Below are 12,379 nucleotides of genomic sequence, written 5' to 3' on the forward strand. Positions count from 1 at the left end.
CAGTTTTGTCTTGAGTTACGGGCATATTTTTCACCTGGGTTTCAAACACAGTATGTTTTTATCAACTTAAAGGCATCTTGCAGGCATCTTGCTTTTCAGACTGTTTATTTTAGGGTTTACTTTTTTTCCTGATCACCTCATTTTTACATGGTCCCTTTTCTAGTAATTAAGCACCTGGATGCACTGGGCCTCTGATCCCCCCAAAACATAACTGGATTTTGGCTCTTACTCCTTCAACACTTTTGAACTGAGCCCCGAGCACCACTCCAGATGAAATTCTGAATTCATTTCTTGTGGGTCCTAAAACTGCTGTTTGACAAAGCAGTTGTTTACTGTGCCCAGAATTATTTATCCCTCTTGTCCTGAAAAGAGAGTGATCCAGGCTATATGAGGGGAATCTTCTACTTATTACTACTCTAAAATTTACAGCTTTTCCTTAGAATCTTTTTTTTTTCATTGAAAATTCCAAAGTCCCATTTAAGTCTCTTTTATCCACTTGATGTATTTTTTTTCACCGAGATGGTTTTGCAAATATTAACAACCTCTGTAAACAAGACCAAACCACACAGGGGAAACTCCTCCTTAACCTGGCCCCTGAAGAGCCATTTGGAACAAATGGCTTTGCATAATACAGCTTTTTCTAATTAGTATCTCTGGCAATAAGCCACTTGGGTATGTTTGATATACTTTTATCTTAAGATTAAATTTACATTTGCTCCTAGGTAGCTCTGACATCTTCATTCTTGTTTTAGATCTCTGTCATAACACGATTACTGTGTGATCACTACTCACAGCAAACCAGCCCCATTTGTAAATGGCTCAGGTTCATCCGCAGTGATGGGCTCTACAGGCCTGCCAAGTGAGAATTTTGGGGGGTTGTTTTGCAACTTGGCTCTTAGAATTCAAAAAATATTGTTGTAAAAGCTGCAGGGCAGGTTTAAGGTATATTTGGAGCCATATAACAATTCCAAGAAATAAGACAGAAAAACAACCAAGAAAATAATTGATAAATAAGAATGTTTTTTCTGAAGAGATTGCAATTAAATATTCTAAAGGAGGTTAGTCCAGCTTTACAGACAGACTTTGGCACAGATTTTAAAGAATTTTCCAAAGTTTTGAAGAACTGAATAAAGAACTGATCCTTTCCTTAGTCCAGTTTCCTAACCACTTAACTTCTTCCTACCACAGAGAACTAAGCACTTTCAAACATAATTTTTCAAGGGCAGATTCACTATCAGTGCTATAAATTGTTCCAGCTCTTACGAAATCAGTTGATCTGTTACTGATTATATCAACTGAAGATCTGTCACAGGACTCTCCAGTACAAAATAAGTTAAACAATATAAATCAAATGAAAGTACTTTCATAAATGTTAGGAATATTAACAAAATTTCTTGTGCCACGAAAAAAATCCGTAACTTTAAAAAATTTTATGTTTAAATAGAAATTTTTTTTCCAATACTTGGAAACAATAAGAAAGTTCTCAGGCCACAGTAGGAAATGTGTAAATCAGATCAGTCATTCATCTAATTTATTTTAAGAAGTTTCACTGTTAGGTTCCCTACAGCTGCTTTAGTGAGAGTCTTTATTGTAAAGTGCCAAAAAGGATGGAAAACATCCTACCATGCAAAGTTACTTCTCCTAGACATCACTTTGTGAGATTAGAAACAGAAAAATCAAACTGCAATGCAAAGGTAAAGTGACAGCTACAAATCAAACAGGAATCTAATTCCATTCACCACACGAGCCTTTGGGATTTTCATACTTTGTGTGCTTGATCAGGTTTCATTTGATGGCCATTCATTAAGGAAAACATTCTTATTTCCCCAGGTAAATAAATAGATTTCTTTCTCCAAACAGCTTTGTACTCCACTCTCACTTTACCACGAGCTTGTTAAGTGGTCAGGTCAAAACCACAGAGCAGGAAAATACTAATGCAGAACTGGAAATCCTTTACTTGTTCTCATTTGAGGTTTGTTCATCTCCAACACCACCAGGAGAGTGAAGAAAAGTGCTCCAGTCACACAAGTCTGAAGTTGTACTGGGCACTTTTTACTAAGACCATGCTGAAATAAATACCATAATGCCACCCCATGAGGTCTACAATAAATCAACTCCTTTTCAACCCACTAAAAACGACATAAATCACATTCTGTTAGCTCAGGGTTGCTTTGTAATTGCAAAATAGTGCCAGACTTCCAGTGGAGGACAAGATTTGAGATTCATAAATCAATCAAGTATCATTTACCAACTCATAATATCAATCACCATACAGCATTCACAGCATCCTCTTCTGTCTAACATTTAATGCTTACAGCATGGCCATTATAGAATATTATGGTGTGAAGGCTACCACTACTAGAAATTACACATTATAGATTCAATCTATTGACTAACACTAAAAATCCAATGGCAAAAAACCCTATACTGTTCATTTCAATGGAGATTAAAATATTTTTTTCTAGGCTGATTTTGAAGAGAGACACTGAAAATCTCCTTAACCCTTCAATGTGTATAATATAACTTCTTTTTTAAAGGGTTGTCTTAACTTGGGTTATTTCAGTGCTACACTTCACAACACTGCCTCAGAAACCATTGAGGGGGCAAAACTGAGGACAAGGAGCTGGGTGCAGGATGATGGAATACAAGTGGGAAAGGAAACAAGTAGCTGAAGGCAGAACAACTTCTTAATTGGCTTTGCTGTCAAAGCATGTCCTAAAACGCTGTCCCAGACTTAGAATTAAGAGAAGAAAAATTGTGCCTCGGAATGGTGAAGCGTAGGATTAGAAATGTGAAAGAGAGAAAGATCTGGAGCCAGAATTTTAAGAGAGACAAAACTCAGCTGGAGAGATCTAAGGGGAATGAAAAAAGTTGAATCCAAAGCACACTGTCCTCTAGAGCCTCAAATGGAATCCAAGATTTCAGACATTGTTTCTCTACTGGGAAATACCTGATGGGTGCTGGTAAAGGTTCCACCTTCATTCCCACCTGCTGGTTCAGTTTGTCACCCTGCAGCTCTCTGCAGGACCTCTGCTGCCTGAAGAACTGCAGATAGAACACTGATGTTGAACTCTGTGGCAGAATGTCTGGGGCTGGTTTAATTGATATTCTGAAGTCTTTACTAGAGCTCTCACATGCCTGCTGTTAGCTACATAATCTTATGCAATATTCTATTGTCATTCCCTGAGAAACTGTATGATGGCTTGCTTGCAAAAGCTGTGCATGGGTCAGGGAACTGTGGAAAAAGGAAGATGGAGAAGGCCTTGGAGAACTGGGTTCTGTCTCCTAACCCTGCCAGACTGCCGGGGGGGGAAAGTAAATCATCTAAACACAGTACAGCTGATGTGTAAATCTTCAGGTAGTTGAGAATCCACAAGAGAATTTAGTAAGACATTATTCTCTAAGCATGTGAAGTGCTGCCTTATCTAATGGGTCTGGAAAATCACAGTGTACACGTCTCAAGGCAGTCAAAACGAGCATTTTAAAATCCCTGATGCTCTGCACACCCCTCAAGCCTGTAAGGTGGACAATCCAGCCCCACACTACTCAGAGCTTTTGTGCAGCAGGTACTGTAGTGACAGGCACTACATAAAAGTTTCTGAATATATTAATAACTTCTGCCCTCACAGATTACTGGAGAAAAATGTGTGTGATGTGCACTTTAAGGCTGCATCACAATGCATATGCACCAAGGAACAAAGTGAAGATTGCAGAGGCAACCATAATTCTGGCACTTCCTAAGTTTTTAGTGCATGCCTTTAAAATCTCAATAATGTGCTTTTAACATAGCGGCTTTCTGGTATATAACATGTGATTATCTGAAATTACATATATATTTTCACAGTATCTGGAGAACATTTTGTTTTGTGCTTTAGAAGGATCCTGAAATCAATCGTTATTTAAATAAAACATCTTTGGCTTTCTTTTCACTTTGCTTTTGTGTGGAAGCCACAGAACAGCTTTTCACATAGCAGATGAATAATGTGTAGGAAGAGTGAGAGAGGAAGGGAGCTGATGGCTTCTTTTTAAGTATGTGAGTTTAATTTCACCAGGCACTTTATTTTAATCATAATGCAGATCCAAATTTGTAGGGGAAAAAAAAAGAATCTCCTGAATGCTCCTGTATGTTGGTTCATATACATTACTGAAAAAGTCCACATTCTGTAAAATAATCCATTTCTTTTCTGCTTTTTTCAACTGTAGCTTGAAAATGAATATACATTGATATCTAAAGTACTAGGTAGCATAAAAACATTCTGCATCTTCAAACTACAGCAAAATGCAGTCAGAGGCTTGCAGGACAACTCTTAGATTACCTGACCAGATTTAGAGGTTCCATAGACAGAAATTTTCTTGCACTGTTGGATTTTTTTAGCAAAACTTTTTCTCATCAGTGCCAAGAGGAAAGAAACAAACTATCCAGCACACGCCTAAACTCAAAAGTATTACGGCACTTGCAGTGAGAAAAATTCCTTGTTTCCTGCCCCCATTCCCTCCAGCTTCTCTGCAACGTAACTGCAGACAAAAATCCCTCTCCCTATTGGAAAAGTTTATCTATTGATCCTGAAATAAGCACGTGTAACAGTTATGCAGTTGATCTGCCAGCACCATCCCTGGTTCCCAGTTTGGGAAGAACACGTTCCTGGTTATGAAATGGATGATTTCAGAGCCCAAAGTATGAAAGAACAATCCTACTCGCTTAGGGAAAAGAGAGCCAATGGAATTTTTTTCCTCTGTTCCTAATGATCACAGAGATAACACGTTCTTAGATATTTTATCACAAGCAAAACATCCTAGGAGTCCTAATTCCTTCAGGTTAAAAGCTCGCAGCATTCCCCCAATATAGAATGTCAGAAATATTTTTAAAATATCTGAAGCTTTAATGTCCACGCGCCTCAGCTAAAACTCCCAGTAAATAGATCAGTTTAAGGAAATAAGGCATCTGTAGCAGGAAGGAAGTATTTATCCATCTTTCTGTTCATTTCTTTTATCCCTTGCTACTCACCTCCGAGTGCTGCTGTTGCTCGGAGCACACAGAAGGCAGCAGCTCATTCCGAGGCAGAAAAAGGTTATTTCCTTTCACCCTCTGTTACTGCTCTCCCTTGAAACTCCTTCACTTTCTCTTTTCGAGCTGCACAGGAACACAAGGATGGACCCTTTGGGCTCTCTTCAGTTCTGTGTGTATTATGTAAAACAGATGAATGCATTTCCTATTTTAACCACGGAAATCATGTCTGCACTGACGGGCGCCGGGATCATTAACAGCGCACTGTGCGCAACGGTGAAAGCCCACGGAATGCTCAGAATTGGGCTCAGCTCTCTGAATGCAGAACCAGATGAAAATCTGAAAATCAACTTCTCTTTGTTGCAAAAGTTTCTCTTTTTCTCTCCGTCAGAAGAAGCTGGAAATCGCTGTTTAACCAGTACCTTTCATTGGAAATGCTGGAGCAAAGCTCTAGACTTGGTGTAACACCAGAAACAAACACACTGGAGATGTTTTGGCCATTAAAATGCCTCTAACCCCAGTGTAACTTTCGGTCAGCTACCACATCAAACCTGAGATTCCTTTCTCCCAAGACAATTTTGTCTCGTAGCACTGTCAGCAAACTGCTCCAGCCCTGCTTGAAAAGATTCCAGCCCAAATTACAGCAGTGAAAGCCTGTTCTGGCCTCTTCCCTTACTGTTTTTTTCTACAATATTTACATTTTATATTATCCCACACCAAGTCTTAGCCATAGCTCCCAAAATGCAAGAAAACAGTCTTTCCTTCCTGCAATCCTAAATGCCTTCATTAGGGAGACTTAATGTTGAAGTGTTTTGGAAGGCAGATGCTCTGGATTTAAAAGAAACAGGAGAGGACTCAGTGAACAGCTGCATTGCTCTCAGCTTCCAGAGAGCCATATTTCAGAATGGTTTTCTACATTATTTTGTCAGTGGGAACATATTATTACCATCTAAATTTAAAAATACTGGCTTTCCTGCACGAAGGCAAAAGCAGACTTAAAACCACAATGACTGTTCTGTGCAAGTATTCTGTGCCAATGATGCAGAAAATGAGATCCAAGTGAAAAACAAAGTGGTTTAGAAGGTCTTTGCTTGCAAGGTGTCTGTACAGAACTGGCCAAAAAGCACCGGTACAGGAATTCTTGTACACGTTAATCACTGTTCACAGTTCTTTGTTGAAATTTCATTCCATGGATGCTTCAGCTCTTCACCGAGTGCTCAAAAATACTAATGAGCACTATTGTATTATATCTGTTGTACACTGAAATGCTGGAAATTAAACCCACGTTCCAAAGTTACAATTTTTCAGTTCTAAAGGACAATCTTTTCCAAGTAAACTGAGCACTGTCTGTTTCTGTAGATACTAGATCATGTAATTCCTGAAAGAGTGTTCTGGCAAAAATTCCACCTTGGAGCCCTGAGCATACCTCCTACTAGGGAACTGCCAAAACCCAGGAAGAAAATCTAAACACATTTTCAATAAAATCTTATAAATTTAAAGTAAATTGCAGTCTTTTTTTGCCCCAGGAAATAGATATTAACAGTTTTTCTCTTACTGAGTCTTCTTATGCATCATCTACAACCACCCACGTTTATTTTCCAGAATAGTTTAGTCAGTGACTAAAGGATCCACCGCAGCTCAGGTAAATTGCTTCTTCTGAAAAAAAGTGCACTAATCATGTGGATAATATAAAACTGATTTGGCTTAATTCAATGAACATATGTAAAACAAAGGCTTTCAGTGGACAGCCCATTGTTTATTCCCTAAGGGATACTTTAGGGAACAAGTTTAATGAAGTACTGCTTCAACAACTTATTATCACAGGGAGTCTTTTAATTAATGTCAGTGGCATAACCTAGGTCAAAAATTTTGCATAGGGAAATGTGGAAGTCAAACAAAGCAAAGGACAAACATCCTTGTACCTAAAAGCCTGATTTCTTGGTTGTATTGATCAGTTAATTGAAAAAAAAAAAATACAATGTCTATCTCTCACCATTCTGTGCACAGATACCAGCCCTTCTACTTACTGAAGTTCTGGAAAAAGCTATGACAACCAAAGGCCTAACTTCAAGTGCAAATAAAAATATTAAGCAAAATCTCTATTAAAAATTAAAGATTCTTAGAGCAAAGTTCCCAAACGTGCTTAAACTTACGCACTTAGTCTTTGCAAGGTTAACAGGATTCATCTGCCAGGGAGATGCCTTATTCCAAACAGGCTTCTTTGAGTTTTAAACCCACGTTTGCTAAGCTTCTAAATACTTGAAATTTAGGCACGCAAGTTTGAAAATCTGGCAAAAGCTTCTTAAATGCAAGTGAAAAATAAACAAATCTTTCCTGGTGCCGAAGTTTCTATGAATCATCGCTCTTCAGGCGCAGAGAAGTGGCTGTTACCCAATGCAGGAGCTGTGTCATGGCCACTCAGGCAATGCTGGAGGCTCCTGAGGCTGCAGCAACCAAGGCAAGAGGAAACTTTGGATACAGGACTAACAAGGGACTAAACATATTGAGGAAGCTGCTGCTTTGTACTCTTGCTGGTGGGCAAAATTCCCCAAAAGCTTAGAACAGCTTAACTTCAGATTTTTCAATGCCATAAATAAAACTTTTCCTCCTTACCAGACTCAGATTTAATCTTCCCTTTTTGCATGAGACTCAGAACTCTCATTTTTACACTTCCATATATGAAGCACCTCTGGCCACTTACACTGCAGGAATGAATAATCTCTACAGTGAATACAGCCCTTTCTACAGCACCTCTTTTAGAATCTGAGCTCCATTCATACACTTTGTATTCTCCATGGAATGGAGTTCTCAATTTCTTGGTGGAAACCACGTTTTAGTGAAGCTTTCCTTAGCAAACATGCTTCAAGTATGTGAACTTCGTAAAGCATCCTAAAGGTCTCCTGCTAAATTCTGTGTATGTGGTAATAGTTTTGGGTATAATAGTTTACATTTCAGCTGCCAGTGTATTTCTGTGTTAGAAGACATTCATTTATTTATGAGATTCACAGATCTTTGGATTATAGCTAAAATATAAGACTTTGCTGGTAATAAATTGTGACTCCCTTCACTGAAGCTGGGCAACATTCCATCTTCTAATGCTTTGTTGCACAACTTCTTAAAAAGTCTTCCAGTAAAAAGAGATTAAATTGTCAAAGTTACCAGGTAATGGCTTGGGCAGTGACAGAGCACAAACTTGGCACACAAAGCGTATGTGGATATTGAAAATCTCGTTTCTTCATTGAGGAAGGGGTCATTGGGTGCAAAGTGGGTAGGTCACCTCTTGAAAATCCAAGGTGTTTGGCTTTTGATTCTTCTTCTCAAAGAAAAAAATGATAATGAGAAAATCTGTCTGTGTATCAGAATGCTGAGTGCTAATTTTAGAACTCTTCAAATAGAATCAGAAGACTCTTTGAGACACTCAGTGAAGAAAAATTGATATTTGAGGAATCCTTCTTAACAGGTTTTAAATTAGGTGAAATTAGGACTACAACATTCAGTATTTCTTAAATACTCATAAATTGTGTTTGGACTCAGTTTTGAGACTTCTATCAGGTTTCATGAATACTTATAGCGGAGGCATACTCATAAAAATTGGAAACAGCTACCCTTTAAAGCAAAAACTTTAAGATTAGATTTAGAAATACTGTAGAATGAGGCATTTGATCTCTTGTTGTCATGAACCCAAAGAAACCTCTCTTATTTTAAAGTCTTTTTCATTTGAATACACTTAACATGCTTGGAGTACTTTGTTACTACTGCAGTAATTAACATTTGTAACCTTTGCTGATTTGGAATTAATGTTATATTTAGTAGAAAAAGAGAGACCAGAGATTCCAATATATTCCTGGAAGTATCTTTAAAATGTCCTAAGAATTATACTCAAAAGCTAGAAAATTCATACACTACTATCCCTGGGTGTCTTGATCCGTCTTAATTATGATATTTGGGGGTTTAAAATGTGACAATAAGTTGCTTTAATTTTCTCAATAAGGCCTTTTTTCAATTTTTATTTTTATCATCTGTCACAGAAATCTGTTGTATGTGTAAGCAATTTAATGGTTCACTGAAAGGTTGTTATGCAACTGAGTTGTATAAAACCCTGTCCAAGCCCAGAAATTACTGTAAGGGGGAAACAGTGAAATAGTGAAAGGCTGAGAATTTAAATACGTTTTCTCTTGGTATTTCTATCTTTTGTTAGTGAGTTTGTAGAGCTCCTGTGAGGGCAAGAGGGAAAAGGTTACCTAATGTTGGGATGCCAAGGATAAAAAGCTGCTTCCCTGGGCAAGAGTCTGGAGCCATAAGGTAGCCAATGGGGAGTCTGTAGTGCCAGAACTGCTCTGCACAGGTCTGAAGTGATTATTCCAACACAGAGTTTTCCAAACAGAAGCCACTCAGTGCAATGCTGAGCTATTATTAAAATCATTAAGCCTGGATTTATCAGTGCAGGTGATGAGTGATTAAATGCATCATTCCAACTGCACCAGGGTCAGGATTCGAGGGCTTTCTATCAATACACATTTATAATCCTGTAAATGAATACAGTGGATGGGCAATATTATCACTTGGTGAAGATGTCACTGATGCAGTTTGTGAGCCCCTGTGACAGCATGCACAGCTATTTCCAGAGTGAGGATCAGGGTGCAGTTAATGCAAATGGCAGATCCTGTGAGTATTGCTCAGGTCACTAAATCAGACATATTCCTGTTGACCACTGCTGTGATTATCCACACAGCAAAGCACTGCTCCATGAGTGGGGGATGCAGAATTTGGCCCTAAACTGATTATACATAAGTACAACTCCAAAAGCAGTGAAAGACCCAACACTGGGGTTTTTATTTCACTGACACTGATTTCACAGAAGTAAGAGCTCTTCTTAAGCTATTTGACAGAACAAAGAAATATAATCATGCTGTACCCTTGTTTGTGCAGTAACAAAATATAGCTTCACAATTCAGTTTATTTTCCAACCACAGCATCCTCTGAGAAACTAGAAACTCTTCCTTGCAAAGAACCTTTGTGTTGGACTGGATGATCTTCTGTGATCCCTGCCAGCCTGAATCACTCTGTGATCCTGTGATCTGTTTATGTAACCCCTACAAATAAAATACACGTCCTCATCCATCAATTATTTACCAATATTTCTACAGATGTCCCAAATATATGTTTTTGACCTTCAGGCAGAAACACCGAAGCACAATAGAAAATTCCACTTGGCCAAAGCTGGAAAAGTTCAGAAGCCTATAAATTATCCACTCTTCTAGACTGCAAGATCAACTTTGGTAAAGCAAGAAACAGTAAATCAGGTTCATTTTGTACAAAAAATTCATAAGTGAATCAGTTGTTGATAACCAACACCACTCCTTGGGATGAATTTCTCTATTTGCAATTGAAATTCCTAGTTTGAGCTCTAAATAAATTTTTAAGGGAAGCTTTAAAAACATTACCTAACATCACAAACAACATGTATTTCTCTTCTCACTTGTTAAAAAAGATCTTTGTAGCTTCTAACATTTGTCACCACAGAGCATATCATTTGAAACAGGGATGACCACTTTTTCACCAGCCAACATAAAATAAAGTGAAAAGAGTGGTGTCAAAAAGTAGCACTCAACTGTAATTCCTGTAGGATTTTCTCTTATCGCTTCCCACATTCTATGAGCATTCTTCACAATCTCTCCTGCCTTTTCACTTGAAGTTGTGATGGTCTTTCCAGAGAATAATCAGTGAGAAGGCAATTTCTGCACTGTGTAAAAGTACATATTTTGTCTCTAGTCAGTTCTGAAAATACGGGTTTTTGTCCTTCCTATATGGGATAAATCAGGAAACAACGGAATATGAGGACAGTGTTGGTGGCACAGGCCATAGCCTTAAAACTGTATTTCCATTCCTCTGAAGATTAAAACTGGATAAAATTCTCATTAAATTCATAAATTTTCATTTCATTAATAAAACTTCCATATCCATAGATCCAAGCCAACACGTCAAGAATTGTTGATTTTCCTGTTTAGTAATGCTTTCATGGACTGCTGTTTTGGGCCTCTCTTCAGCACTCTCCATAAAAAACTGCTGTAAGAATTTGAAACTGGCTCTACATTAATCATCTAATAAGAGTAAGATATCCCAACATGTTATTTATCCTCATAAACTTGCAGCTCTCTCTCACACTGGGAGTTCCAGGGATGTGGTAATGTGGAGCAGGGAGGACCACGCCGGTGTTCAGCACCAAGGTCAGCTCAGGACTATGCACAGCCCACAAAAAAGGACCTTGAGTCACTAAAAAGTCAAGACTCCCATCAAAAACACAGAGAAATCTCAACACTTGTTGAACAGCAATAGAGAAGATTTTTTTTTTTAAATCTAAATCTTGTATTTTATTCATTAACTGCATTCTTTATAGGCCATTCTATGTGGAATATAATGCAAATAGATGTGAGGAAAGTTTGTAACACTATTTACACTCGGTAATGCACAATGCAGCTGCAGTGGAAGAAAAGCCAGGTGAATTGAGCACTGCATTTGCATGTACTTTTCTTTGAACCCCTTATGTACAATATATGGGCTAAATCGTGCCTTTAGGCACAGGCTTGAACAAAGATCATAAATTGCACGCTCTCCAAAGACATAATATTGTAGCACAGCTCCCTCTTGGCTTCATGGTAGGCCAGCTACAAATGAGCCTTTTCCAAAGCATTCGACAGCGTGTGAGCAACGTCCTGGACGCGCTCACCAACCAGGGCAGGGCAGTGCCAGCTGAAAAACCTACTGCTCCCTCCACTTCTTGTCTGCTCCTCAGCTACATCCCCCAAAAAAGAGAAATGTGTGCCCCGTGTATGGAGACTGACACACATTTTCAGTCCCTTCAGTGGATGGATGGATGGATGCATGCATGCATGCATGCATGCATGCATGCATCTAGAGATTGGTTCTGTGTAGGTTCAGCTGACTTTTATTCCTTTTGAGAGTGGACTTGAAACATGGACGCATTGGGTAGATTGAGATTAATCTGTTCCTGACTTAAACTGATCTAGATGCGTGTGAGATGCTCATTCAGAAGGCGTCTTAATATATTTTATACATGTGAAAAGGCAAATTAGGTCCTACTGGATTTATTATGTATCAAGCTAATGAGAGCTTTAATATCTAGAGAAGTGATTGTCATAGGTTCTGAACAAGTTCTTTGGTAATTTACTACTGACAACAAAGCCGGCCTGGGAGTCTAAAATTTCCACAACTTCCAAGTGTTGTGGGTGTAGACACTTTTGGTACACAGTTCAAAAAACCCAAACTGCAGTAAGGTTAGAAAATCTTCCCCGTGAAGTAACCTGGAATGCGCAGCAGCACTAGAGAGAACATGGCAGCAGTGCACATGGGAAA

General features: G+C 38.5%; 1 protein-coding gene across 2 annotated transcripts in view; it reads right to left on the bottom strand.

Moving 5' to 3' along the window:
- The window catches only part of PHACTR3 (phosphatase and actin regulator 3), a 99,874-nt gene that overhangs the window by 66,797 nt on the left and 20,698 nt on the right, over positions 1-12,379 (bottom strand). Inside the window, exon 1 of one of the 2 annotated variants that reach the window (XM_048321744.1) lies at positions 5,006-5,176. The exons of the other annotated variant lie outside the window; for it this stretch is intronic. The gene's annotated coding sequence lies outside the window, so the exon portion shown is untranslated. Of the gene's footprint in view, positions 1-5,005; positions 5,177-12,379 lie in introns of those variants that run through there. 2 annotated transcript variants of the gene reach the window in all.

The sequence above is a fragment of the Corvus hawaiiensis genome, chromosome 17 (assembly GCF_020740725.1).
Source record: "Corvus hawaiiensis isolate bCorHaw1 chromosome 17, bCorHaw1.pri.cur, whole genome shotgun sequence".
Taxonomy (NCBI): domain Eukaryota; kingdom Metazoa; phylum Chordata; class Aves; order Passeriformes; family Corvidae; genus Corvus; species Corvus hawaiiensis.